Below are 26,668 nucleotides of genomic sequence, written 5' to 3'. Positions count from 1 at the left end.
CCTCGGGGCTGAGCAGAGGGCGCCCTGGCAGCCGCGGTTGAGGGAGCCAGCTCTGTGGCTTCTTTCAGCCCTGCATCCGGCTTCTCTGGAGCTGAGCGGACGCGGCCACTCCCGTTCCGCCCCAGGCAGGAGCAGAGGAGGAGGCCGGAGCCCAGGACTGAGGCGAGCCAAGGACCGCGACCTTTCCTGAAAGAGGCTGCGTGGCGCTGAAGGTCAAGGGCGTTTGCTTTCCCTCAAGCACGGGGCCTCTCATCTTTGTAGGCCTGTCTCTCTGGGGAGGCAGGAAGAGGGGATCCATAAAGGCAGTCGGGGTGCTGCGGCCGCCTCCCAGCTTCTCCCTGCCCCTCCATCCCCACCCCAACCTCCAGGCTGATTCACCAGCTCCACTCAGCACCTTCACAGACGTGTTTGCTGGATAATTGCTACACATCCTTCAGGCCTCAGTTTAAATATCACTTCCTCTTGGAAGCCTCCCCTGCTTGAATCTCCTTGCAATGCCCAGATCCCACTGATTTGCGACCAACTTCTCATTAACCTCCTGGAGGGTAAGGGGCAGCCTCTGTGTTGGTCACAGCTGAGTTTCCGGGGCTTGGAACGGGCCTGGCAGACTGTGAGTACCACACACATGTTTGATGGTAAATAAACACAGGCGTGGAGAGGTGGACTCTAGGGACCAGGGCTGAGAGCAAGGGACCGTGAGTTGGGAGAGCCTATAGTGGCCAAATTCTGAGTAGGGCTTTGAGAGTAGGTGTGCCCGAGATGAGGCGGGAGGGGACCTCGCCTGGATGCAGCCCGCTGCTGTGCTCAGTAGCTCGGTGGTGTCTCACTCTTTGGAACCCGCCCCTCTGTCCATGGGATTCTCCAGGCAAGGATACTGGAGTGGGTTGCCAGGCCCTCCTCCAGGGGATCTTCCCAACTCAGGGATCAAACCCAGGTGTCCCGCACTGCAGGCGGACTCTTCGCCGTCTGAGCCGCCAGAACACAGCCTGGGCAGGGGTAGAGAAGCGCCAGCAGAGGCGGAAGCGCAGGCACTTCCACGCCAGGACTCCTGGGATGTGTAATTGGGAACAGCCCTCCTCTGAGGACAAACAGAGTCCCTAGACCCAATTCAAAGAGATCGTCTTCTTAAGACCATCGAACAATCAACAAGAATTCCAAGGACTTCACTGGTGGCCCAGTGGTTAAGGCTCCGCCTGCCAATGCTGGGGATGTGGGTTTGCAATTACGGAGAGTAGCCCCTGCTCTCCACAGCCGGAGAAAGCCCATGCACATTACCAAAGCCCCAGCACAGCCAAGAAGGGCGTAATAAATCAGGCTTTAAAAGAAAGAAAGGGGACTTCCCTGGAGGCCCAGTGGCTAAGACTCCATGCTCCCAATGCAGGGGGCCTGGGTTCAACCCCTGGTGAGGAGATGAAGACCCCACATGCCCGGTGGTGCAGCCAAAAATAAATTTTCTAAAAGAAAGAAAAAAGAATTCCACAGTAAGAGCCCAGCAGAAGGCAAAAACCCAGGGGGGAAAGCCCAGTCCGGAGATCCCGCTCGCCCTGAGGGTAACTGCCAATCCGGGAGAATCAGCTTTGAAACCGAGCTCCTGTGATGGCCTCAAGGGAGGCAGGGAAAGAGGAAATAAAAAAGAGAAACCTAGCTTTTGCCCAAGACGAGGAGCCTGATACCCCACATCTTTAAGCAGAGACATCCTCAGAATAAGGTGAACCGGAAGAAAAGCCAGCCTTGAGCCCAGTCACCAGGATGACTCGTGAAACTCAAGTTTTGAGTCGCGGTGGCCGTGGGCCGGCAGTCTCCAGGGGCTGGGGGAAGCTAGCGAAGCGCTCATCTGGCCGAGACACCATCGTCCCAGGCCTCGTGCTATTTTCACAGAGAATCTTCAATTATAATCTTAGCAATTTCAAAGTACTTCAAATTTTCAAATACAGTGAGTTGAACACAGTCAAGGATAACTAGGTCCATAAGGAAATTAGGCCAAAGCAGCAGCAACAGAAGGCACTGCCGATAGCCGTCAGGCAATGCGGCGGAGGCGCCAACTAGCACCAAGGCGGAAGGTGCACCGCAACATGGAAATGCATCGAGCCAGCATCCGGCACACCTTGAACCTGCGTAATGTTACATGTCAATGACATTTCACTAAATTCTTAAAACTATGACAGACACAGACCACAATGACTTCAGATACCGAAATTTTCAAAAATTATCGCTTCAGAATCACAGGTTCAAAGATCCTCATGGACAAACTCATTCTAGAATTCATTTGGAAATTCAAGGGACCCAGACTAGAAAAAAAAAATCTTGAAAAATAACAAATTTAAAAAACTCACACTTCCTAACCTCAAAACTTACTCCAAGGCCACAGTAATCAAGACTGTGTAATAGTGGCATCAGGACAGACATTTAGACCCAAGGAACAGAGCTAAAGCCCAGAATTAGACCCTCACACTATGGCCAATTGGTTTTTGACAAGGGTGCCAAGAAAATGCAATGGGGAAATAGCTTTCTCGACAAATAAAGGTGGGACAACTGGATTTTCCCATGCAAAAGAATGGAATTGGACTTCTATTTGACCCCGTATTTCACATACACCATTCCCTCAAAAAGGTCCAAAGTTTTAAATCTAAGAGCTAGAATTATAAAACTCTTAGAAGTAAACAAGAGTAGGGAATTCCCTGGCGGTCCAGTGGTTGGGACTTTGACCTTCCAGTGCAGGGAGCACGGGTTTGATCCCTGGCTGGGGAAGTAAAGTCACACAAGCCTCGGGATGTGGCCCCAAAAAAGAAGAAAACAAGTGTGAATCTGTGTAACCTTGGATATTCGACAGTGGTTTCTTAGAAATGATGACTCAGCACAAGCAAAGCGAAAGTAGAGAAATCGGACTTCATCAACATTTAAAACCTTTTTACTTCAAAGGATACCATCGAAAAGGTGAAAAGACAACCCACAGCATGGAAAAAAAAAAACGTACCTGCAATTCAGACATCTGATAAGCGCCTACTATTTAGAATATATGGAGAAGGCAATGGCAACCCACTCCAGTACTCTTGCCTGGAGGATCCCATGGATGGAGGAGCCTGGTAGGCTGCAGTCCATAGGGTCTCGAAGAGTCAGACATGACTGAGTGACTTCACTTTCACTTTTCACTTTTGTGCATTGGAGAAGGAAATGGCAACCCACGCCAGTGTTCTTGCCTGGAGAATCCCAGGGACGGGGGAGCCTGGTGGGCTGCCATCTATGGGATCGCACAGAGTTGGACACGACTGAAGCGCCTTAGCAGCAGATTTAGAATATATACAGAACTCTTCCCTATTGATGTTTGACAGAAAGCAACAAAGTTCTATAAAGCAATTATCCTTCTATTAAAAATAAATAAATTAAAAAAAAAAATCTTACAGCACAAGAGTAAAGTTGACAAACAACCCATTTAAAAGCGAGCAGGGGGCTTGAGTAGGTATTTCTCCAAAGATATATGGATGGCCAATAAGCACATGATACTCAAATCATTAGTCATTGGGAAAATGTAAATCAAAACCACAAGGAGACACCAGTGACACCAACTAAGATGGTTACAATAAAAGAGACAGACATCAACAAGGGTTGTAAGCCTTTGAAGAAACTGGAATCTTCACACACGGCTGCTAAGAATATGAACTGGTGCGGTCACTTTGGAAAAGAGTTTGGCAATTCCACAGAAAGCTAAACGTGACCCAGCAGTGCCATTCCCACAGAGATGCCCAAGAGAGTAAAACCATACGTTCACACAAGACTTCTACACGAGTGCTTACAGCTGCATTAGTCATAAGATCCGAAAAGTGGAAACAACCCAAATGGTGCAGGCATGCAACGGAATCTTATTCGCCCACGAAAAGGGACACAACACAGGCACCACTGCGAATGAGCCTTGAAAACATTACGTCAAATGGAAGATGCAAAACTGTCGTTCCCGTCTTTTATGAAACGTCGCAAATAGGGAGAGGCGTGGAGATGGAAAGCAGTTTATGCAGCGCTTAGTCGCTCAGCCGTGTCCGACTCTGTGCGACCCCATGGACTGCAGCCCGCCAGGCTCCAGTGTCCCTGAGTTCTCCAGGCAAGAACACTGGAGTGGGTTGCCATGCCCTCCTCCAGGGGACCTTCCCAACCCAGGGATCGAACCCAGGTCTTCCGCATCCAAGCGGATTCTTCACTGTCTGAGCCACCAGAGAAGTGGTGCATAGATGCCAGCAATATTTTCCTTTGGCTCTGTTTCCCTAAAGCAAGGGAAATATCAGCAAAAATAAACAAATGGGACCTACATGCTAAGTCGCTTCAGTCATGTTCGACTCTTTATGACCCTATGAACCACAGACCACCAGGCTCCTCTGTCCACGGGACTCTCCAGGCAAGAACACAGGAGTGGGTTGCCGTGCCCTCCTCCAGGGGATCTTCCCGACCCAGGGATGGAGCTTGAGTCTCTTGTGTCTAACCTGCACTGGCAGGTGGGTTCTTCACCACCAGTGCCACCTGGAAACCCAAATGGGACCTAACTAAATCTATAAAAGATAGATAGGGAGAAAATGGAAACAGTGGAAGACTTTATTTTCTTTGGCTCCAAAATCACTGCGGACCACCAGGAAATTAGAAGACTCTTGGTCCTTGGAAGAAAAGCAATGACCAACCTAGACAGCATATTAAAAAGCAAAGACATTACTTTGTCAACAAAGATCCGCCTAGTCAAAGGTATGATTTTTCCAATAGTCACATATGGATGTGAGAGTTGGACTGTAAAGAAAGCTGAGCGCCAAAGAACTGATGCTTTTGAACTGTGTGTTGGGGAAGACTCTTCAGAGTCCCTTGGACCGCAAGGAGATCCAACCAGTCCATCCTAAAGGAGATCAGTCCTGAATATTCATTGGAAGCACTGATGCTGAAGGTGAAGCTCCAGGAGTTTGGCCACCTGATGTGAAGAGCTGACTTTGGAAAAGACCCTCATGCTGGGAAAGATTGAGGGCAGGAAGAGAAGGGAGTGACAGAGGGTGAGACGGCTGGATGGCATCACTGACTCAACGAACATGAGTTCGAGCAGACTCCAGGAGATAGTGAGGGACAGAGAAGCCTGATGCGCTGCAGTCCATGAGGCCACAAGGAGTCAGACACAACTGAGAGACTGGACATCAACAAAACGTAGAAACTTCTGCAGAGCAGGCTTTTGTGAACCTCAATAAAACGAACACTTCAACTTACTGAATGGGAGAAAATATTTGAAAATGATATGACAGATAAAGATTAATATCCAAAATGTATAAACAGCTCATACAGCTCAACATCAAAAAAAGAGAAGCCTGATTTCAGTTCCGTTCAGTCGCTCAGTCGTGTCCGACTCTTTGCGACCCCATGAATCGCAGCATGCCAGGCCTCCCTGTCCATCACCAACTCCCGGAGTTCACTCAGACTCACGTCCATCGAGTCAGTGATGCTATCCAGCCATCTCATCCTCTGTCGTCCCCTTCTCCTCCTGCCCCCAATCCCTCCCAGCATCAGAGTCTTTTCCAATGAGTCAACACTTCACATGAGGTGTCCAAAGTACTGGAGCTTCAGCTTTAGCATCATTCCTTCCAAAGAAATCCCAGGGCTGATCTCCTTCAGAATGGACTGGCTGGATCTATTTACAGTCCAAGGGACTCTCAAGAGTCTTCAACACCACAGCTCAAACGCATCCATTCTTCGGTGCTCAGCCTTCTTCACAGTCCAACTCTCACATCCACACATGACCACAGGAAAAACTATAGCCTAGACTAGATGGACCTTAGTCAGCAAAGTAATGTCTCTGCTTTTTAACATGCTATCTAGGTTGGTCATAACTTTTCTTCCAAGGAGTAAGCATCTTTTAATTTCATGGCTGCAATCACCATCTGCAGTGATTTTGGAGCCCAAAAAATAAAGTCTGACACTGTTTCCACTGTTTCCCCATCTATTTCCCATGAAGTGACGGGACCGATTTAGCCTGATTTAGACAGAACTAAATAGATGTTCTTCCAAAGAGGAAGTGCAAATGGCCAACTCCATGTGAAGAGATGCTCATCAGTGGGGAAATGAGCATCGAAACCACAGTGAGGTATCACCTCAGTTCTTTCAGGATGATGATCCTCAAACAGAGCACAGGAACCAATGCTGGCGAGAGTGTGGAGAAAGGGAGCCTCACACGTGGTTGGTCGGAACGTGAACTGGTCAGCCAATGTGGAGAATGGCAGGGAGGTTCTCAAAATGCTAAAAATAGAATTCTCAGATGATCCAGCAATTTGATTCCTAGGCATACATCCAGCGCCAACCCAGGACACAGCGACCATCACGATGCTGATGCCCAAGAAGAACCGGATTGCCATTTATGAACTCCTTTTTAAGGAGGGGGTGATGGTGACCAAGAAGGATGTCCACATGCCCAAGCACCTGGAGCTGGCAGACAAGAATGTGCCCAATCTCCACGCCATGGAAGCCGGGCAGTCTCCCAGGGCACGAGGCTACGTGAAGGAACAGTCTGCCTGGAGACATTTCTGCTGGTGCCTCACCAGCGAGGGCATCCAGTATCTCCGTGGTTACCTCCACCTGCCCCCTGAGATCGTGCCCGCCACCCTGCGCCGCAGCCGTCCTGAGACTGGCCGGCCACGGCCCAAAGGTCTGGGGGAGAACGACCTGCAAGACTCACACGAGGGGAAGCCGACAGAGACACCTACAGACGAAGCGCCGTGCCCCCTGGTGCCGACAAGAAAGCTGAGGCCGGAGCTGGGTCAGCAACTGAATTCCAGTTTAGAGGCGGATTTGGTCGTGGACGTGGTCAGCCACCTCAGTAAAGTTGAAAGGGGTTGTTTCATGTTGAATAAACCTGTAAACAGAAAAAAAAAAAAAGAAAGAAAGAAAAAAATTAAACCACTGATTTGTGACGATATGTGCATCCCAGTGTCCATTACAGCGTTCTTCACAATACCGTTGCCAAGATTTGGAAGCAACCTAATGCCCATCAACAGACGAGTGTGTTCAAGAAGATGTGGTGTAGAGGTGTGCAGGGGGACACTGCTCAGCCGTAAAACAGAGAGCAATTTGCAACGACTGGATGGACTTGGACGTTTGCTGGGGTTGGTTTAGTCACTAAGTCATGTCCGACTCTCGTGACCCCATGGACCGCAGCCTGCGAGGCTCCTCTGTCCGCAGGATTTTTCAGGCAAGAATCCCAGAGTGGGTTGCCATCTCCTTCTCCAGGGGGTCTTCCTGACTCAGGGATGGAACCCTGGTCTCCTGCGGGGGCGGGTGGTCTCTCCACCACTCAGCCACCAGGGAAGCCCCTTGGAGGATATTATGCTAAATGAAACAAGTCAGACAGAGAGGGACAAATACTGTGTGGAGCCACCTATGTGTGGAGCCTGGAACATACAACAGGGACTTCCTGGCAGTCCAGGGGCTAAGACTTCATGCTCCCAATGGCTGGCAGGGGCTTGACCCCTGGCTGGAGAACTAAGATTCCATATGCTGTGCGGCTCAGCCTAAAAAAAAAAGCCTAGTGAATATAACAGAAAAGAAAGCCTCATAGATGCAGAGAAAAAGCTAGCGGTTACCAGTTGGGGGGTGCAATTTAGGAACAGGGGAGTGAATGATACCCACTATTACGTGTAAAATAAACTATAAAGATACGTTGTATAACACAGGGAATGTAACCAATATTTTATAGTAACTATAAATGGAGTTTAAAAATTGTGAATCATTATATTATATACCCATATTACATAATGTTGTATATCAACTATACTTTAATTAAAAATTTAAACAATAACAAGGAAGATGGATTAGTGGTTGCCAGGGGTGCAGGATGAGCGAGGCTGACAGGCACGAAGTCTCATTTGGGGGCGATGAGCGTGTCCTGGAATTACAGCGTCGATGGCTGCACAGCCTTGTGAATATGCTAAAAACAACAAATCGTATATTTTTAAATGGTGAACTTTATAGTACGCAAATTATATCTCAGATTTTTAAAAGATCCTCAGAGACAAGGTTAGCTAATAACGGCTAACATCTGTGAAGCACTAACTACCGTATCAGACCTGTTCTAAGTACTTAACGTACATTAATTCACTGGTGCCTCTCAGCGTTCCTGTAGGTAGGTACTGATACTCCTCCGTTTTACCGATAACAGCTGAGATGGAGAAAGGTCTGTTGCTTAAGGTCGTCCAAGTCACTGGGTTCAGACGGGGAACCTGGGGCCCAGAGAGGGTGATGGCACACCCCAGGTCACACAGCAACCCGATGCAGAGTCCGGACAAGAACCCGGGGCCCGCTGCCTGCTTCCCTTCAGGAGGCCTTCAGAATCGTGTCTTATTGGGTTGGGCGATGCTATTAGGAGTCTATGTGCCCCTGGAAGCCCCAGGAGAGGTTTTGCAAAGATTTAAAAAAAGCTCCCGAGGCTGCACCACTTACCACAAGCCTGGCGTTACACTCAACACTGTGCCTCACCCCAGTGAAACCTCTAAATCCCTGTTTATCGTCCCTCCTTTCACTGTTGCAAAACTGGGGGCTCAGAAAGATGGTGAGACTTTCCCAAGATCACACAGCTAGTCAGTGATGAAGCACAATATGAACGCAGCCCTGTGGGATTAGCAGCCACGATCTAACCAGCCCACAAGAAAAGAACGCGAGAGCGAAGGAGTGAGCTTCCCAGGGGGCGCAGCGGCAGAGAGCCGGCCTGCCATGCAGAGACCTAAGAGACGTGGGTTTGGTCCCTGGGTCGGGAAGATGCCCTGGAGGCGGGCATGGCAGCCCACGCCAGCATTCTTGCCTGGGAAATCCCATGGACAGAGGAGCCTGGCGGGCCGCAGTCCATGGGGCCGCAAAGTTTTGGACACAGCCGAGCACAGCGCCAGTGGCAGAGCGCAGGTCCAGGGTGTCGCTCGATCGGCACCACAGATGCTGGCGGCGGGTCGGGACCGGGGAAAGCGGCGTGGGCGAAACAGGCGGGACAGCACGGCTGCTGGAGATCAGGAGGCGCCAGAGCCAGGCAGACGGGGCCCAGGAGTACGGAGAAGGGCCGGGCGGCGGGCTCGGCCCGGAGGGCTTCCTGCCAGAATCCGGGCGGCAAGCCTCCCAAGTTCCTCTCCCCACCCTGCCCGCACACCGGGCGCCCCAGCCTGCTGCAGGGGGCTTCCTCCTCCCCTGCCATGGCGGCCCCTCGTGGTTGCGGCTCTTCCTTAGAGACTGCCAGCTGGGCAGGAAGGCCCCCGTGGAGAGCTTGTGCACAACGTCCCTACTCAGCCTGCGCTCTGCCCCCTGCCCTGCCAGGCAGACAGGGGGACCCCTCCTCTCCGGGCCCAGGAGCGCCTGGCAGAGTTGACAGGGACCCAGGGCAATGCACATGCCCCCAGTGTGGTGACTGCGGTGGGCGAGCCCCACGGGTGGAGCCCTCTGCTCTGGCTCCCCAAGCCTCCCCACTGTCAGGAGCTGACCAGAGGAGCCGTTTCTCCCTGCTGACTGGGAGACAAAGGCACCCTGACTGCCTCCTTGTCAAAACCTCCGCTCCACTGACAGCAGCTTCCCAAACGCGGGGGGCAAGCGGACGGCGGGGGGAGGCTCTCTCAGGGAGAGACAGGCAAGCGTCCTGGTGAGCAGGTCACCCCGCCACTGAGGCTGCAGAGAGGCCGCAGCGCGGCGCGGCTCGGGCTGGCCTCGGAAGCCAGCCTGCCGGGTTCCCACCCCGGCTCAGGCACCAGCTGGCTGCGTTCCTCTGGCCAAGTCGCCGGGTGTCCCTGAGCCTTGTTTCCTCGTCTGAATTGGGCATTGCAGTGTTGCCTACCTCCTAGGACTGAGCTACGCAAAGCTCTCAAAACAGCCCCTGCAGTTCTAGTGGAGTCCTGAATCTTATCACCCGGTGTTCAGAGCCTGGGCCCCGCTGGGAGCCAGAGTCCCCAGCCTTCATGGAGCTCACAGCCGAGAAGAGGGCAAACGAACTATGAATAAGGGCTGAGTAAGCAAACAGGGTCCCCACGATCTGGGGTAAACGCTGGAAGGGAAATACTCAAGAGGCTTACAGCGCACAGTGCGGGAGGGTGTGGGGGCGTCAGCCACTCGAAGAAGAGAATGAGTGAGCTGGCTCTGGACGGATAAGAAAGCAAGCAGCTATGTGATGATCTGGGGAGAGTGAATTCCGAGTACGGCAAGTGCAAGGCAGCTCAAAGGCCCTGAGGCGCAAACTAAGATGGCACAGCTGAGAACAGAAAGGGGCGGATACGCTGGGGCAGGTCAGTCACTCAGGCAGGCCCGGCTCTTTGCGACCCCATGGACTGCAGCATGCCAGGCCTCCCTGTCCACCACCAGCTCCCGGAATTGCTCAAACTCATGCCCATTGAGTTGGTGATGTCATCCAACCATCTCATCCTCTGTTGCCCCCTTCTCCTAATGCCTTCAATCTTTCCCAGCATCAAGGTCTTTTCAAATGGGTCAGTTCTTCACATCAGGTGACCAAACTCAGCTTGACTATCAGTCCTTCCCATGAATATTCAGGACTGATTTCCTTTAAGATGGACTGGTTGGATCTCCTTGCAGTCCAAGGGACTCTCAAGAGTCTGCTCCAACACCACAGTTCAAAAGCATCAATTCTTCAGCGCTCAGCTTTCTTTATAGTCCAACTCTCGCATCCATACATGACCACTGGAAAAACCACAGCCTTGACTAGACGGATCTTTGTTGGCAAAGTAATGTCTCTGCTTTTTAATATGCTGTCTAGGTTGATCATAGCTTTTCTCCCAAGGAGCAAGCATCTTTTAATTTCATGGCTGCAGTCACCATCTGCAGTGATTTTGGAGCCCCCCAAAATAAAGTCTGACACTGTTTCCCCTGTTTCCCCATCTATTTGCCATGAAGTGATGGGACCAGATGCCATGATCTTAGTTTTCTGAATGTTGAGTTTTAAGCCAACTTTTTCACTCTCCTCTTTCACTTTCATCAAGAGGCTTTTTAGTTCCTCTTCACTTTCTGCCATAAGGGTGGTGTCATCTGCATATCTGAGGCTATTGATATTTCTCCCAGAAATCTTGATTCCAGCTTGTGCTTCATCCAGTCTAGCATTTCTCATGATGTACTCTGCATATAAGTCAAATAAGCAGGGTGACAATATACAGCCTTGACGTACCGCTTTTCCTATTTGGAACCAGTCTGTTGTTCCATGTCCAGTTCTAACTGTTGCTTCCTGGCCTGCATACAGATTTCTCAAGAGGCAGGTTAGGTGGTCTGGTATTCCCATCTCTTGAAGAATTTTCCACAGTTTATTGTGATCCACACAGTCAAAGGCTTTAGTATAGTCAATAAAGCAGAAATAGATGTTTTTCTGGAACTCTCTTGCTTTTTCCATGATCCAGCGGATGTTGGCAATTTGATCTCTGGTTCCTCTGCCTTTTCTAAAACCAGCTTGAACATCTTCATGGTTCACGTACTGTTGAAGCCTGGCTTGGAGAATTTTGAGCATTGCTTTGCTAGCATGTGAGATGAGTGCAATTGTGCAGTAGTTTGAGCATTCTTTGGCATTGCCTTTCTTTGGGATTGGAATGAAAACTGACCTTTTCCAGTCCTGTGGCCACTGCTGAGTTTTCCAAATTTGCTGGCATATTGAGTGCAGCACTTTCACAGCATCATCTTTCAGGATTTAAAATAGCTCCACTGGAGTTCCATCACCTCCACTAGCTTTGTCTGGATTGATGCTTTCTAAGGCCCACTTGACTTCACATTCCAGGATGTCTGGCTCTAGGTGAGTGATCACACCATCGTGATTATCTTGGTCGTGAAGATCTTTTTTGTACAGTTCTTCTGTGTATTCTTGCCACCTCTTCTTAATATCTTCTGCTTCTGTTAGGTCCAGACCATTTCTATCCTTTATCGAGCCCAACTTTGCATGAAATGTTCCCTTGGTATCTCTAATTTTCTTGAAGAGATCTCTAGTCTTTCCCTTTCTGTTGTTTTCCTCTTTCTTTGCATTGATCACTGAGGAAGGCTTTATCTCTCCTTGCTATTCTTCGGAATTCTGCATTCAGATGGGTATATCTTTCCTTTTCTTCTTTGCCTTTCACTTCTCTTCTTTTCACAGCTATTTGTAAGGCCTCCTCAGACAATCATTTTGCCTTTTTGCATTTCTTTTCCATGGGGATGGTCTTGATCCCTGTCTCCTGTACAATGTCACGAACCTCATTCCATAGTTCATCAGGCACTCTATCAGATCTAGGCCCTTAAATCTATTTCTCACTTCCACTGTATAATCGTAAGGGATTTGATTTAGGTCCTCCCTGAATGGTCTAGTGGTTTTCCCTACTTTCTTCAATTTAAGTCTGGATTTGACAATAAGGAGTTCATGACCTCAGCCACAGTCAGCTCTTGGTCTTGTTTTTGCTGATTGTATAGAGCTTCTCCATCTTTGCCTGCAAAGAATATAATCAATCTGATTGTGGTGTTGACCATCTGGTGATGGCTGTGTGTAGAGTCTTCTCTTGTGTTGCTGGAAGAGGGTGTTTGCCATGACCAGTGCGTTCTCTTGGCAAAACTGTTAGCCTTTGCCCTGCTTCATTCTGTACTCCGAGGCCGAATCTGTGTTACTCCAGGTATCTCTTCACTTCCTACTTTTGCATTCCAGTCCTCTATGATGAGAAGGACATCTTTTGGGGGTGTTAGTTCTAGAACGCCTTGCAGGTCTTCACAGCCGTTCAGCTTCTTCTCGCTTACGTGAGGCGTCCTGTAGGATCGTTAGCATCGCTGGCCTTTACCACGAGACACCAGCAACACACACACGCACCCCGGCTGTACGACCAAGCATGTCTTCAGACGCTGTCAGATGCCCCATAGGGGAAAATCATCCTGCCTGAGAGCCGCGGGGTCAGGGCGAGCGCAGGGAGCAGTCCGCTGGGCCACCGGGCCCGCGGCGCCCAGTAAGCCGCATTGAGAGCTGGGTGATGAGAGGTCACAGCAGGACGGAGCTGTGGCTGCTGAGAAGCGGCTGCCTGGTCCCTGCCTCGCCCTGCCAGGCTCTGGGACGGACCCAGCTCTGCACCCGCCTCCCGAGCAGCCTCTGTGCCGCTCCTGCTTCTGAGCGGCCCCTCCTGCCCTCCCGCCTCCCCTGCTCGTCCCCGTGCTCTTGGGGTCACCCTGGGGCCACCCCCTGACCGCCCGGCCTCTGGTCTTGCCCATTTAGGTGGACCACACCGAGCAACATGCAGGCAAGGAGTGAGCTTAGACCCCCGACCGAAAGCAGACGTAAGGGGTCCTCGCTGGGCCCCTACTCAGGGGCGCACGGGCAGAAGCTGCCTGGACGGCGGCCTCCTTCCCTCTGGGATACCCCCCCTCCCGCCTCCAGCCTCAGCTCCCTCTTTCTCAGATTCGCCCTCTCCCTGGGCATGGTTCGTCTCCCCCGCACCATCCCGACCCCTCCAGGGTCCCGTCCGTCCTGTCCGTCTGTCCGCCTCCCGCCCACCCCCCACCCCAGCCCTCTGGCTCCGTCCATCCTTTCTCTCCCTTTCTGCCTTGGTCTCCTCCCCGCCCTCAGCACCCTCCACCCTCCACCTCCCCCCAAACGTCTGTCTCTCCTCCCCAGAGGCTCCAGTGGTTTGGACAGGCTCAGCTCCCTTCTGCCCAGATGACCTCACTTCCCCACCACACACGTGCACACACACTCACTGTCACACACAGACACAAACCCCCCCCCCCCCAAACACACACACACACATGCACTCACCCTGGTCTCTGGCTGGGCTTCACCCCTAATCTGAGGGCCCAGCCCCAGCGCTGGGTGACCTGGTCTGGCTGGAGGCATCGCTCCGGCCCTGCCTGGTAGCTGCCCAGAGGCTCCCCGACCCCCACCCAGCACCCTCCCGCTGCAGCTGCCAGGGAGCAGGCTCTGGGTAGGCCCGGCCCAGGATGGACGCCGCCTTCTGCAGAAGGGCCAACCCCCGCCTGGGACCTGGGGCCCTGAGTGCAGCCAGCTGAGCCTCCAACACCCCAGTTGGCCTTGAACGTGTGCCTCAGTTTCTCCCTCTGTACAAAGGACCTTGGTGTCTGCCTAACACGACCGCCAGGAGGAGGAAACGTGCTCATTCAGCCCCGTGCCTGGCACACAGCAGGCACTCGCAGGGACAGGCGCAGGGATTCTGGGGACGGCCTCCCTCCCGCGGGCCCCCACCCCAGTCTAAGCCCTGGGCACCTCTGTCGGTAGCCCCCCGCTGGTGGCCTGTCTCCAGGAGAACTTCCCGGCAGACTTGGGGGGTCGGAGAGAAGGGGGAGCAGGCCTGCTGCCTTCTAATTTAGATTCCTGGGTTTATGGCAGGAAGCGCAGGGAGGCTGACGCTGTAATTAAGGCGATTCCTGAGGCTGCGGTGGGAGGCAGGGAGCAGAGCCCACATTGGGCTGCCCCCACCTCTGTCTCCCCTCCTGCCAGAAGTCCCAACCTCATGCCGTCAGCAGGCTCCGAGGCCTTAATCCCCTGCTGCTGGGATCCGCTTTGCAGCCCGGGAAACCAGAGACGAGTAGCCACACCCCGAGGGTCACACGGCACTCAGGGATGACTGCGTGCCCTTGGGGCCCCCTCTGCCGGCCACGGTCCAGCCCCAGGGCGCAGGGAGCGTCCAGACACGCAGCTCCCGTGTTCTGCCCGCCCTGGTCCCCAGGCCTCATCTTCCCCAGCCCTGTTCCCCACACATTCCTGAGGTGTCTGGGCAGAATCTGCCCAGGGCTATGGCAAGAGGGCAGCCCTGCCACGGGGGTCAAGACCAGGGCAGCAGCCTGGATCTGAAGGCCCCTCCCCGCCGCCCCATCAGGCCTGCCCTTGCTGAGTCCTCGGGCCGTCCTGGGCGCTGCGGTGGGCAGGGAGGGCACCCGGGGCTCGGCACCTCTGGCCGCCCCTCCCACCCCGGGACCAGGGCCAGAGTGTGCACTCTCACTGCTCCCCACTGGGAGCCTCGGGGGGGGGGGGGGGGCTCCTCGCCGCGCCTCAGCGTCCCCATCTGGACAGAGGGGAGTCAGCCCTCCTCCTGCCCTTGTCTGGGCTCAGACTGAGCTCCCATCAGAGCTCGCGTGGCCTCACCGGCCCATCCTCCCCGCGGGTCCAGCCCGACCAGGCTCCGAGGCCTCGGAACCTCTCGCCCATTCTGGGCCTCTGCGTCCTCCTTGGTAGACATGAGAGGCTTGAACAGTCAGGAGCTCAGACCTTGGGACCTCACATGCCCACACCGATTCAGAGAAAGGGGGCAAGCGTGAGTGGGGCTGTGACTTCCTGCTTTGCCAAGTTAGGGTATTTTTAAAAACATCATCAAGTACAAAGTCACAGGAACGACAGGGTGAGGCGGCGCTCACCCTCGGGCTCGTCTTCCTGCCCAGGCTGCTGCAGACGTCCACGGCCCAGGCTGGACCGGCCATAGGTTCTGAATGGGGCTCAGGCCTGCGAGCCCAGGGCTGGGCTATTCTGGGGGACCGTGTGTGTGTGTGTGTGTGTGTGTGGGTGGGTGGGTGTGTGTGTGAGAAAGAGAGATGGCAGGCAGGGGAGGCTGCTCAGGGGCAGGGACGCCACGTCCATAGCACAGAGGGTCCTCGCTGCCCCAGAGGCTCAGGGCGGAGCCCATGCCCAGCCTGGGCCCCGCGAAGCGAGCACTGAGTCTGGGTAACAGATACGGATGGGGCGGGGGCGGGAGAGGCGCCAGGCATTCCTCAGGCTGGGGAGAAAGAGGACTTTGTTGTCCGAAACCAAGCTACCCCTGGCCTCCTTGCATACCCGGGCACTCTGCCAAGGATGGAGAGACCCACTAGGAGGCACCAGGGCGGAGCGCAGACCTCTCCTGGAGGGGCTGTCCCTCCCCCACCTAGGTGTCCCCAGACAGGTCCTTCAAAGGATGCAGATGCCAGCTGGGGAAGATTGAAACCCCAGGAGAGATGGCGGTGGGGCTGGGGGGCCAGGACCAGAGCAGTCCCTGCCCCTCCCCACCTGGAGCAGCGTCCTGGGCGCTCACACTGTCTTGTCCAGCCGTCAGGACCGCCCTGTGAGGGACACTGAGTCCCAGTTCACGACTGCTGTTCAGTCGCCCAGTCGTGTCCGACTCTCTGCGGCCCCATGGACTGCAGCACGCCAGGCCTCCCTGTCCTTCACCATCTCCCGGCGTTTAGCCAAATTCATGTCCATCTAGTCAGTGATGCCATCCAACCATCTCATCCTCTGTCGTCCCCTTCTCCTTCTGCCCTCAATCTTTCCCAACATCAGGGTCTTTTCCAACGAATCAGGTCTTTGCATCAGGTGGCCAAATATTGGAGCTTCAGCTTCAGCAGTAGCCCTTCCAGTAAATGTTCCACTTCATGGCTGTGTAAAGGGAGGCTCAGTGAGGGGGGAGCCTGCACGTCAGTGGCAGAGGAGGAACTGCAAACCCAGAGCTTGAGCCTCAGGAGGCCCGCCCCCTTCCCCGAGGGACCCCTGAGTCCCTGTCGGAAGCGGCCAGGCCTGCAGTTGGCACTGGGCACCACGGCCCAGGGTTTCAGGGATCAGATGAGCAGTCCAAGGCCCAGGCCAGGGTGCGCTCAGTAGGTGCTCAGAGCTGCTCACTGACGCTGCTGGGTGGCCAGTCCTGCCCTGTCTCGGCCGGTCCCCACCTGTGGCTGAGGCCAGCTTCCCAGGTCAGTGCTCCCGGCGCTTTCCCCTCTGACTCCAGCCACCCCTGCCCCCTCTCCCCGCCCTGGCCTCTCCCCCTGTCTCGAGGCTGCCTGTCCCATGGGGCGTTCAGGAGCTTCTGTCTCTGGCTTCTCATCACAGGTGGTGGCCTTGGGTCTGGGGCAGGAGGTATGGGACCTTGGCCCTTTTTATCTCTGCTGTCCCACTTGCTGGGAGTCCAATGAGCAGGGCTGGGCCCGGGGTGGGGGGGCGGGGGCAGCAGGGCCTCCCGCCTGACCCGGGGCCCGCGGGGGCGGGGGGGGGGGCGGGGGGGGGGGGGGGGCGGCGGCCTCTGGAATGCACAGCCCCTCTCCGCACCGCCCTCCGCGCCGGGACTCGCTTCAGACGGGGTAGAACACAAAGCGCCTGCCTTTGTCCGGAGCCTGTGCTTAATAGGATTGGGCGGCGGCCTCTGGAGGGGGCGCCTCAGCCTCCACAATGGGGCCTGTGACATCACGCTGCCCCCCGCTGTGATGTCAGAGCCCCCACAATGGGCCTTCCCAGACAGATGGCCAGGGATGGGGGGGCCAGGGCACCTGCAGCTCAGTCCTGTTCTGAGAGCAGGCCCTGCAGGGCCAGGCAGGCCGCCACGGCTCTGGTCTCACAAATGGCAGGCAAAAAAAAAAATTTGAATTTTCTCTTTTTAAGAGTCGATGCTTAGCTGATTTTTTTGTTTTCACACGAGGGTAGCAGAACCCTGAAAAAAATTAAAGTTGACATTTTTCTTGCCCATCCCCCCACCCACAAGTTAAGACCCACTGAGCTGCTCCTTGGCGCCCATCCTGGGAACGGCAGCAGAGGTCTCGGTCAGACTCTGCCGCACTGGCCTTCCTTCGGCTTCTGAGCTAATGTCCTCATTCTTCCCCTATCACCTCATCCTTCAAGTCAGCTTAGAAACTGCCTCCTCCAGGAAGCCTTCCCTGACCCACTCCGGAATGAAATTGCTCTTTCTCTGGGTCATAGCAGGTTGGACTTCTGAATATTCTTTTTGCCATGAGCTGTGATGCGTGGGGTCTGCCAGGGGACCACCTGGATCCTCTCGCCGCCCACGCTTTCCCTGGCACCAAGATCCAGTCATTGATCTCGACTTGCAAAAAGTGGAGGGGCAACCTCCAGGTGTCAGGCCTCATGGAACTGGCTGCCAGGCAGGAAGGTGTGTCTGCAACAGATAATCATCACATTATGTGAGCCTGTGACTGCAAAGAGTCAAAAGCGCGTGAAGGAGAGATGGTGGGGGTCGGGGGTCAGGGATACCTTTAAGTCGGGTGGTGGCTGAGCTGAAAGCTCAGAGGAAGCTGGTGGGTAGTGCCAAGAGTCTTGGGGAAAGTTCCAGGCAGCAGGTGGCACAGAGTGGGCCCCGGCGGAAGCCTAGTCTCAGTCACTCGGACCCCCTGCCCTGGGCAGCAGGGCTCGGGGCAAGATGCCGGATTCCCGCTCTGACTCTGCACCTTCTGGCCCTTGGGCTTTGGGCAAAGCTTTCCCTTCCCGAGTGGCTGTGGCAAAGAATCCGCTGCCAGCGCAGGAGATGTAAGAGACGAGGGCTCAGTCTCGGTTGGGGAGATGCCCTGGAGGAGGGTGGCGATCCACTCGTCGTCTTGCCTGAAAAATCGCATGGACAGAGGAGCCTGGCGGAATACGGCCCAGGGGTCGCAAAGAGTCAGACACGGCCGAGCACACAGTTCTCTTCTGTGCGCCTCATGGTGGGGTGACCAACTGAGGGATCATCCAGGTGGGGACACAGAGTGGAAAGGGGCGCTTTGCTAATTATACAGGACACGTGAGCTAACCGGGTCCTGGCCAAATGGGGTTCGCAGCCCCCCCCCCACCACGGGGTAGATGCTAATTATACGGGACACGTGAGCTAACCGGGTCCTGGACAAGTGGGGTTCGCAGCCCCCCCCACCCACGGGGTAGATGGAAGCAGTCCTAGTTCACGGGGGTCTTGACGAAATGAAGGGACTGGGGCTGCCGGGGGGACCGGGCGGAGGGCCCCGCCTCTGAATGCCACTCCAGCCCCGCTGTGGTCCGTGTGCCGAAACCGCACGGGAGAGTGGGGCTGAGTTTTGCCAAATCCGTTGGTTCTGGAGGTCCCTGAGAGGCTGGCGAGCTCAAGCTGGCCTGGAGCAGTGAGTGCAGTTTCCACAGGCGTAAACAAGGGAGGTCCGTGCAGCGGCAGGGAGGGCTCGGGTGAGCCCTAAGGACAGGCTGGGGGTCTGGGAGTCTGTGGGTCTGCGGAGAGGCCCAGTGGATACCTTCGCAGATTTGGCTGTAACCACCTGGGGTCTACTGGGCTACCTGGCCCCTGAGGCCTGGTCCCCGGGGAGGGACCCTCCACCCAGCAGGGGACTTGGTCACGCAGCTGCCTGGCTGCCAGACCAGAGTGGAAACTGTATCCGACCGTCCAGACTCCCGAGGCCGCCGGGGAATGTGATGAGGCTGCTGAAACAGGGCCCCCGGCAGGGGACGCGGCCGTGGCTTCCCAGAAACCCCGGCCCTGCCAACAGAGAAGAGCTGACGAGGTTCCCATTGGCAAGCCAGATGCCGAGGGGCTGGAGTGGGGCCCGCCGCCTGGAGCTGCATGGGAGCGGGTACCAGGAGTAGGGGGCAACCTGTGGTGGGCGGCAGGAGCCCCCAGGATTTCCCCAGGCCCTCCCCATGACAAGTAGACAGACCAAGAGCCAGAGCCCTTGAAGGACATGTCCGGGTCCTACAGCAAGGTCATCAAGAGATGACCCACCAGAGCCCCTCTTCCTTTCCCAGTCAAGAGGCTTCCCGCTTCCTAGGACCCCCCCACAACCTCCCCAGATGTCACTCAGCAGCAGGCAGTGGGACGAGATGGCCCTTGTCTTATATCCTTTCTGTCACCTCCTGGCTGTGGGCTCTTGGTCTGATATCATAACCTCACTGAGCCTCAGTGTCCCCATCTGGAAAATGGGGATAATCCATACTTTGCAGGGTCATTGTGATCCTTCAGTAAGACAACATGGGTCTCGGGCTTGGCATGCTGACTGGCACATAGTAGGTGCTCAGAAATGCTCGATCGCTTCTCCTTTCCTGCCAGCATGGTTCTGGGCAGCCTGCAGGAGCTGGGGCCGTCTGCATAGCATGTCTCCCAGACACAAGCCACGTTGAGGGATATTGAATAGTCTGGCTACATACGGCTCCCCTAACTTCGCTGGTGGCTCAAACGGTAGAGAATCTGCTTGAAATGCAGAAGGCCCAGGTTCGATCCCACGGTTGGGAAGATCCCCTGGGGAGGGGAATGGCAGCCCACTCCAGCACTCTTGCCTGGAGAACCCCATGGGCTGAGAAGCCTATGGTGTCGCAGAGTCAGACAGGACTGAGCAGCTAACACACGCGGACCCACTGGGCCCCCAGGTCCCCGAAGCCTGGCCGCTGTCTTCCTCGTCCTTCGTTTATTGAGCAGATGTTTCCTGAGGGCCTACTGTGCTGGCCACTGCTCTGAGGAGGGGGAGATGGAGGCATGCTGATCATGGACAAAGACAGAGAAGGCCAGAGCTGAGACTGCGAGCACTTCACACACCGTGAGCGCCCAGCCTCTGTTCTCGCAGCATCTGCCGTGCACCAAGCCCCGTCCTCAGCCCCGGGGCTGCAGCGAGAGTTGGGAGTGGTGGGGCATTCCTCTATGGGTTACTAATTAATTAGAAAATACAAGGCCAGTGCCTGGTGATACTGTTTTGACTTGCCACTCAGACTGAGAGCAGCAGGGAAAGAGGGCAGCTTCCCACCCAGCACCCTCATAATTGCTGCCTTGGCCTCCTTCAGGGCTTTGCTGGGTGCATCAAAGGGTGCCAAGGCCCAGAGCCCAGGGAAGGCAGTGGGCTGCAGGCCCACTTCCCAGCTGAGACGACTGAGGCCAGAGATGAAGGTTCTGGGGCTGCTGATGGCATGATAGCCAGAGGCTGGGATGGCATCGGAGCCAGAGTAGGGCTTGTCCTGGTCAAACGGAAGACGCAGGCCCCAGTCTCAGAGGCCTGCAGTGCGAAGGGCAAGGGCAGGCCCTTCCGGGGACCCCTCTCTGCCCTTCATCCGGGGGACTCCCACATGACCTCGGCTTCAACCCAGATGGCTCCTCTTCCTCCAAGAAGCCTGCCTGAGTCTTCCAGGCTGGGTCCCATGACACCCAGCTCCTCTCCTTCCAGGCCAGGATCCCTGTGTTGCTGCTGTTGCCTCAGCTTAAGAGCTCCATGAGGGCAGAGAAGGATCTGATTCATCCCTGTGACCCCAGTGCCCAGCCTCGCTCAGAGCAGGAAGAAACTGCAAACCACCCCCGCCTTCCCTTCCTCCCTGCAGTGTGAGCGCCTGGCGTGTGGAATGCTATGGCATTAGGAGACCTCGGGCGGGTTATGTGGCCTCAGTTGCCCCAGACCCAGTGTTCTCAAGCATCTCTAGGCAGATGCCCATCATGCAGAGCGAGGAGAATGTCCTGTCTTGGCCGTTGAAGGTGGCAAATAGAAAACCATTTTATCAAGGCCCCAACTACCTGGGCCCGAGTCCTGCTCTTTCTATGCTTGAGCTGACGGCTCTGATGAGTTCTTTAACTTCGCTCTGTCTCATTGTCTCATTGCAAGTTGAACGGTTCTATGAAGACCTACAAGATCCTCTAGAACTAACACCTAAAAAAGACGTCCTTTTCATCACAGGGGACTGGAATGCAAAAGTAGGAAGTCAAGAGACACCTGGAGTAACAGGCAAATTCGGCCTTGGAATGCAGAATGAAGCAGGGCAAAGGCTAACAGTTTTGCCAAGACAACGCGCTGGTCGTAGCAAACGCCCTCTTCCAACAACACAAGAGAAGACTCTACACAGGGACGTCACCAGATGGTCAATACCACAATCAGATTGATTATATTTTTTGTAGCCAAAGATGGAGAAACTCTATACAGGCAGCAAAAACAAGACTGGGAGCTGACTGTGGCTCAGATCACGAACTCCTTATTGCCAAATTCAGACTTAACTGAAGAAAGTAGGGAAAACCATTAGATCATTCAGGTATGAACTAAATCAAATCCTTTATGATTATACAGTGGAAGTGAGAAATAGATTTAAGGGCCTAGATCTGATAGACAGTGCCTGAAGAACAATGGACGGAGATTCATGACATTGTACAGGAGGCAGGGATCAAGACCATCCCCATGGAAAAGAAATGCAAAAAGGTAAAATGATTGTCTGAGGAGGCCTTACAAATAGCTGTGAAAAGAAGAGAAGCAAAAGGCAAAGGAGAAAAGGAAAGATATACCCATTTGAATGCAGAATTTCAAAGAATAGCAAGGAGAGATAAGAAAGCCTTCCTCAGTGACCAGTGCAAAGAAAGAGAGGAAAACAATAGAATGGAAAAGACTAGAGATCTCTTCAAGAAAATTAGAGATACCAAGGGAACATTTCATGCAAAGATGGGCTCGATAAAGGATAGAAATGGTCTGGACCTAACAGAAGCAGAAGATATTAAGAAGAGGTGGCAAGAATACACAGAAGAACTGTACAAAAAGATCTTCACGACCCAGATAATCATGATGGTGTGATCACTCACCTAGAGCCAGACATCCTGGAATGTGAAGTCAAGTGGGCATCACTTGGAATGTGAAGTCAAGAAGCATCAACCCAACAAAGCTAGTGGAGGTGATGGAATTCCAGTGGAGCTGTTTCAAATCCTGAAAGATGATGCTGTGAAAGTGCTGCACTCAATATGCCAGCAAATTTGGAAAACTCAGCAGTGGCCACAGGACTGGAAAAGGTCAGTTTTCATTCCAATCCCAAAGAAAGGCAATGCCAAAGAATGCTCAAACTACTGCACAATTGCACTCATCTCACATGCTAGCAAAGCAATGCTCAAAATTCTCCAAGCCAGGCTTCAACAGTATGTGACCCATGAACTTCCAGATGTTCAAGCTGGTTTTAGAAAAGGCAGAGGAACCAGAGATCAAATTGCCAACATCCGCTGGATCATGGAAAAAGCAAGAGAGTTCCAGAAAAACATCTACTTCTGCTTTATTAACTATACCAAAGCCTTTGACTGTGTGGATCACAACAAACTGTGGAAAATTCTTCAAGAGATGGGAATACCAGACCACCTGACCTGCCTCTTGAGAAACCTGTATGCAGGTCAAAAAGCAACAATCAGAACTGGACATGGAACAACAGACTGGTTCCAAATTGGGAAAGGAGTACGTCAAGGCTGTATATTGTCACCCTGCTTATTTAACTTATACGCAGAGTACATCATGAGAAACACTGGGCTGGACGAAGCACAAGCTGGAATCAAGATTTCTGGGAGAAATATCAATAACCTCAGATACGCAAATGATACCACCCTTTTGGCAGAAAGTGAAGAAGAATTTAGCCTCTTGATGAAAGTGAAAGAGGAGAGTGAAAAAGTTGGCTTAAAATTCAACATTCAGAAAACTAAGATCATGGCATCTGGTCCCATCACTTCATGGCAAATAGATGGGAAAACAATGGAAACAGTGACAGACTTTATTTTTTTGGGCTCCAAAATCACTGCAGATAGTGACTGCAGCCATGAAATTAAAAAATGGTTGCTCCTTGGAAGAAAAGCTATGATCAACCTAGACAGCATATTAAAAAGCAGAGACATTACTTTGCCAACAAAGATCCATCTAGTCAAAACTACAGTTTTTCCAGTGGTCATGTATGGATGTGAGAGTTGGACTCTGAAGAAAGCTGAGTGCGGAAGAATTGATACTTTTGAACTGTGGTGTTGGAGAAGACTCTTGAGAGTCCCTTGGACTGCAAGGAGATCCAACCAGTCCATTGTAAAGGAAATCAGTCCTGGGTGTTCTTTGGAAGGAATGATGCTAAAGCTGAGACTCCAATATTTGTCCACCTGATGCGAAGAACTGACTTGTTGGAAAAGACCCTGATGTTGGGAAAGATTGAAGGTGGGAGGAGAAGGGGACGACAGAGGATGAGATGGTTGGATGGCATCACAGAGTCAATGGGCATGAGTTTGAGTAGGCTCTGGGAGTTGGTGATGGACAGGGAGGCCTGGCGTGCTGCAGTCCATGGGGTCGCAAAGAGTCGGACACAACTGAGCGACTGAACTGAACTGATGGGCAAAACACTTGGAGCAGTGGGTGGCGCCCAGTAACTTCTGTGTGTTTGCTGACACCGATCAGATTCACGAGACACGCTCCTGCTGCTCTGAGTCTGTTCGCTCCGTTGGTGCCATTAACTTGATCATGGTAGTATTTGTCAGGCTTCTCTACTATAAAATTGTTTTTCTTTTTTTAAAACCTTTTTATATTTCCTGTCTTTCGAAGATTTCACTAAGTTCAGTCCACAGTCAAAGCAGCGGGGAATTAAGCTCCACCTCCCAGAGCGGGGAAACCTACATGAATTATTGGGAACTCTTCTGTAAGGAAGCTTTGTCTAGTCTCCCCCATTTATTTGCTTCTTCAATCACCGCATCAGTGTGGGCTCATGGATATTTATCTTATGTGTTGGGTTATCGTCCGATGCTGTCCCTTGTCCTGTTGCTCACCCTGGCCTCGGTTTGGCCGCTGGGATCTCTTTCCGGTTGGCTCCTGTGCTCACACCCCATCTGTCTGTCTGTTTTTTCGTTTGCTTTTTTAGCATTGCCTTACTCTCTAGCAGTCCAAGATGCTCCGGGCTCATCTGCCGTTTTCCTTGCCTCTGCCCCGGAATCAGTCGTCTCTCGAGGGAGCTCTTGCTCATATCGTTAGAGAGTGGTGTGTGGAGGGCGGATGCGCTTGTCGCCGCCAGGGTCCTGTCACTACTTCCAGGCTCTCGAGGGGGAGGACTAGCTTCGCTTTAACATAAAAAATTAAGTTTCCAGGGCCTTCCTTGTGGTCCAGTGGTTAAAGCTCTAGACTTCTACTGCAGGAGGTGTGGGTGTGATCCCTGGATAGAAACTGAGATCCCACATGCCACATGTCACGTTGTGTGGAAAAAAAACAAACCAAGATGAAGTCCCCCTCTTGCCGATCATGGGGCCTGTTGGAGGCTCCAGACAGCTGCCCCCTGGCCTTTGAGCACAGACTCCAGCCTGCAGCCCACAGGCAGGCTGCGCAGTCTCATGCACCCTTGGAGGGCCTTATGCCCACGGGGGCTCTGAGCGGGGGGGGGGCACATGCAGCCAGCCTCCCCCCAGGCTGAGCCAGTCTTGCTCCCCAGCGGGGCCGTCGGGGGCTGAGTGGCTCTGGAGACTGGACTCAGCCAGGCCTCCACACTGTGGCAGGCCTGCTCCCTGCTGGACCGACAGCTTCGTCAGCGGTAGCGGCAGTAGCCATAACCCAGCCATAACGCTGGGGGCAAGCCGGGGCAGGCTGGGCAAGGGGCCGGACCCGCCGCCCCTCTCAGCACACCCAGGCGGCCGGCGCTGAGGAGTGCGGGGCCTGGGGCGCGGGCCCCTGTGCTCCCTCACCTTTCCCATGCCCAGTTCAGCCCAGCCCTGCAGGAGACACTGGTGCTCAGTGGGCCAGGGCCCGGAACCGGCTCCCCGCGGAGGCAGGGAGCCAGGGCCGGGTGGGCAGCTTGACGCCCCAAGGCAAGCTGAGTGGCCTCCCACCTTTGCCAGAATGTCTCCTGTCTCCCCATAGTTCTAGGCTGGAGTCAAGAGGTCGGGGCCTCTCTAGCGCTGACTTCCGTTTGGGGCACAGTAACTATGTCTCACCCTGCTTAGCATCTCCACGGGCTCCCCGTTGCCCTCAGCGCTGGACCTGCCTTCCCTGGAGATCTCTTTGGCACTCTGCGTCACGCCCTAACAACGCCGAATCGCTTGTGACTGCTTGCACAATCCGTTTCACACCTCCACAATCTACCCTGCCCGCATCACCCTTCCCACTGCTTCAGTGGTTAACCCCTACTTGCGCCTGAGCTCTTAGCTCTGGACGACCTCCTCCAGAAGACTTCCTCCCGTGCCCTGGATCACTTCTGCCCATCTGATCCTGCCTCTGATGCCCGGGGTATGACACCTTCCTAAGGCCCACCAAGAATGGCCTCTGGTGTCCTGGGCAGGGGCCTGGTATAGTGCAGAAGGCTTGGGGTGTGACCAGGGCCGTGCCTCCAAGGCCCCTGCTCCTCCCCACTGTGTGACTTGGGGCAAGTCACTGCTCATCTCTGAGCCCAAGTCTCCCCTTTGTGGGAAAAGCACCTAATTGGGATGCAAGGCTTGCTTTCAAGTCTGGCCTCTACTTCTAACTCGCTGTGGCCTTGGGCAAGCCCCTTCACTGGGCCCAGCCTCAGTTTTCTTCTTCTGTAAAACGGGGCTGCCCACGAAACTCGAAACTCGGGAGTGCTAAGGCACCAACAAGCCCAAACTTGTGAAAAGCTTTTGTAAACCTCAGAGCCCGACATGGATGAAGAATTTATTTCAACAGCTCTGCGGAGATGTGTGGGAGGGAGGCTGATGGCTGGGCTAAGTGCCCTCCCCCCGCCCTCCCCCATCGGGCCCCACACCCTGCCCCATCGCCCCCGCCCCCACCCTCCAGAAGCCCTGGGATCAATGGTGATGAAGGCCTGTTGACATGGGAGGCCTGACTCCTGGTCCCCTGCCCACCTCCCGCCCACCGCATTCCCAGGGCTACATGACGTGTGCATTGCATAGGAAGCTCTGTTTACTTTCCAGGGTGGGGGTGAGCCCTCCCCACCCCACTTCATTTTTTTAAAGACCCAATTTTATTTTTTTATCTGCAAAACAGTTTTCGACCACATGGCATGTGGGATCTTAGTTTCCGGACCAGGGATCCAACCCACAGCCTGCATCGGAGGTGAGGACTCTTCACCACTGGACCCTAGGGGCATGCCCACCCCTACCTCAGACGCAGTCTCTCAACCCCACTGCTCCTCTGAAGGCTGAAAACCAGACTCAGTTCGAACAATCTGCAACTTTATTCCAGAGCAGAAATAAGTCATTTTCTAACAATAAATATAAAAAAATAATAAATTAAGGTTCGAAAAAAAAAAACCCCAACAGAACAAAAT

The 26,668-nt window shown here is 53.9% G+C and overlaps 1 pseudogene; it reads left to right on the top strand.

Annotated features, from left to right (window-relative positions):
- Positions 1–6,333: 6,333 nt before the first annotated feature.
- On the top strand, positions 6,334–6,879 carry LOC128065313 (40S ribosomal protein S10-like; annotated as a pseudogene).
- Positions 6,880–26,668: the final 19,789 nt, after the last annotated feature.

This window comes from Budorcas taxicolor, chromosome 2 (assembly GCF_023091745.1).
Source record: "Budorcas taxicolor isolate Tak-1 chromosome 2, Takin1.1, whole genome shotgun sequence".
NCBI classification, from domain to species: Eukaryota; Metazoa; Chordata; class Mammalia; order Artiodactyla; family Bovidae; genus Budorcas; species Budorcas taxicolor.
The sequence above is the reverse complement of the archived record's forward strand: the minus strand, read 5'-3'. Positions and strand labels throughout refer to the sequence as shown.